This window comes from Nelumbo nucifera, chromosome 4 (assembly GCF_055504915.1).
Source record: "Nelumbo nucifera cultivar China Antique chromosome 4, China Antique-T2T, whole genome shotgun sequence".
NCBI classification, from domain to species: Eukaryota; Viridiplantae; Streptophyta; class Magnoliopsida; order Proteales; family Nelumbonaceae; genus Nelumbo; species Nelumbo nucifera.
Window position 1 is genome coordinate 5,789,644 of NC_142652.1, and position 2,891 is coordinate 5,792,534.

General features: G+C 47.4%; 1 pseudogene; it reads right to left on the minus strand.

The window, feature by feature from the left end:
- Window positions 1-184: 184 nt before the first annotated feature.
- On the minus strand, window positions 185-1,813 carry LOC104591987 (arogenate dehydratase 3 pseudogene; annotated as a pseudogene).
- Between the last annotated feature and the right edge of the window lie 1,078 nt (window positions 1,814-2,891).

Genomic DNA, 2,891 nt, shown 5'->3' on the forward strand with positions numbered 1-2,891 from the left:
AGTCCCTGTTCGGCTTTTTTCGTCTTTTTACATATTTACCCCCAGAACGACTTTAAACCCAATTTTTTTCGGAGAAGTACGGACAGGCCCATTGCAGAAACCTGAATCCCGGGCCAGCTCATACAAAATCTATAATAACAGTTAAATTCAACTTTTGAAATTATAGTATAGATTCCCACACCAACTAAGCATCATGCTTTTGCACTTCGGCCAGTGCGTTCTGAGCTCTCACCTCCGCCATCGATGCCTCGAAGTCCACGTAGAACATGTACTCGAAGTGCTTCGTCGTCCTCACGTTGGCGTCGTCCACTAGCCTTATCGGGCAGTTCCTGTGCGGCCGGCTCTCAATCTTCGTCAGGCTTATATACCAGAATGCGAACGCCGATAGCACCTTAAACAGCATCGACGTCCCCTTGTCGTGGGCGAACACTATGCTGGTCTTGAATGGACGGTCCATCCAAGGGATTATCGGCTCTCAAGCCAGCATCACGAACTGGGTCACATTGCTTGAGTCGTCCTGTATCCCGTCCGCCAGCACCTCCATCCCGTAAGCTCCGCCGCCCGCGCGCTCGCTATGGCCGTCGTGTCCCGTAGGTTGTTTGTCGCCACGAACTCTGCTACTCCCACCATGTCGTCCTGCGCCTCTTGCACCACGTTGAGACCCATTTTATTCAGAGTCAGCTCACACTAAGAGAGGGCTTGCGGGTAGCTATGACACGGCTCAAGTACTCCTTCTTCACTCTGAGCAAGGCGAGCAGGCAGTGGTGGACGAGGAGTTGTACTTCCCCCATGATGTGGAGGCGATGACAGAGGAGCGGGTCGTAATTCTGGTGAATGCTACCCCCAGCGAGTTCTCAACGAGCAAGATGGCCTGATTGGCGATCTAGAGCTCCATTGCCTGAAATGCCACACCACTTCGAATTGGTCACAAGGGATGGCCTGGCATTTTGGGGAGGCCTTGCCTGTAGTAGCTTCACTGTAAGCTCTAGAGACGCCCTGATAAGTGACGCTAAGCTAGGAGCCATGCATCAGGGCGAGAGAGAGATTGGTGATGGTAAGGGGTTTGGGGAGATTGTTGTTGATGTTGTCGATCGGTGATGGCAAGCTGGATTGCCACCTCACAGGAAAAGCATAGGGAAAAGCATTATGCTTAGTTGGCGTGGGAATTTGTCCTATAATTTCAAAAGTTGAATTTAACTATTATTATAGATTTTGTATGGGCTGGCCTGGGATTCAGGTTTCTGCAAGGGGTCTGTCCGTACTTCTCCCATTTTTTTAGGGTAAATTTTTTAAACTACTCTTATGATTTAGCTAATTGAGTAAGTGTATCCTTATTGTTTGGAAATTGACTAACACTACTCTTATTGTTTCTAACAATTGACTAACTCTACCCCTGTCGTTAGCATCCATTAATGCTCCATCACAATTTATGCACATGTGACCCCATGTGACCTATACAGTTTTTTTAAAACCCAATATTGCCCTCGTACCCTGAGCCTCCGTTCTCTCTCTTTTAATACCTCCCCCTCTGCCTTCGTCTCTCTTTGGTCTCTCTCTCCATTCTCAATCTATGGATGCAAACATATACCGATCATCGCTGCTCGGCAAACCCAACTTTGGCTTGCTAACGCCTCTAGAAATGGCGGAAACGGATCATTCATCTATGCCACTGCTCCACTTATACCGACCATCGCTGATGAATAGCAGCTTCAATCTTTCTCCGCTCTTGCCTAGAGTCATCGGAGTGACTGAGATTCTACATCTTTTCATATTCGACGGAGCCTAGATCGTCGAGAGCATCGGCGAGAACCATTGTAGCTGTTGGTGAAGTCAGACCAAGAAAACCAATCTTCGTAGCTTATGTACTAGAATATGCCACTCGAAAATCTTCATCAATGGTTCTCGGATTCTCAAACGGCGAAAAGAGTTGGTCTTCATCAATTCAGTTTTGCATACAGGTTTCAGACGGAAGTTGCAACGGAGTGGAGAGAAGCCAGTGTGTGGAGGGGAAAGAAGTTGCGTACCAAACCCATTTAAAAACTGGTGCATGGAGGGGAGAGAAGCTGAAAGTTGCAGCGGAGCGGAGAGAAGCCAGTGCGTGGAGGGGAGATAAGTCGAACTAGGAAAACCAATCTTCATAGTTGATGCATCATTGACGGTGCCTCAGTTTAAAACCTTCCCCATTCATCTTCATTGTATGTACCAGAATCTACCACTCGAAAATCTCCATCAATGGTTCTCGGATTCTCAAATGGCGAAAAGGATTGGTCATCATCAATTCAGTTTGCAAACAGGTTTTAGACGGAAGTTGTAGCGGAGTGGAGAGAAGCCGGTGCGTAGAGTGGAGAGAAGCTGCGCACCAAACCCATTTGATTTGAATATGAAGCCGGTGCGTGGAGGGGTTGTCGTTGAGTAGTGAATAGAGCACTCGTCTGTATTTGAGTGCATGGAGGGGTCTGTCGTTGCTGCAGTGGCAGTGATGAAACAGGGACGAGGGTAAATGGGGGAGAGAGAACGAAGGGATGAAGAGAGTAGGAGAGAAAGAGAGGGAGGGAGCCCTTCGTCGTTGTGCCGAGAGGGAGAGAGAACGAAGGGCTCATCGTCTCGCAGAGCAGTCTTCGGGCAAAACAATAGTGGCCACAATCATTCTCTCTCATTCATCGCCTACTTCCTTCGAACAAAAAAACAATGACAATGACACCCCTCCCAATGATTCTCCGAGCTAAATAGTAGATTCTCCAACAGGCATTATCCGATGTTATGAAAGGGGTTAGGTGCAAAAATGATAGGGATGTAAGTGTTGAAATCACCGAGTTCAGTGTTTCTTTTCCCTTTTCTCTGTTTTACTTTGAAAAATTGAAGAAGAATAAAGGGTAAAATAGTCTTTTCAC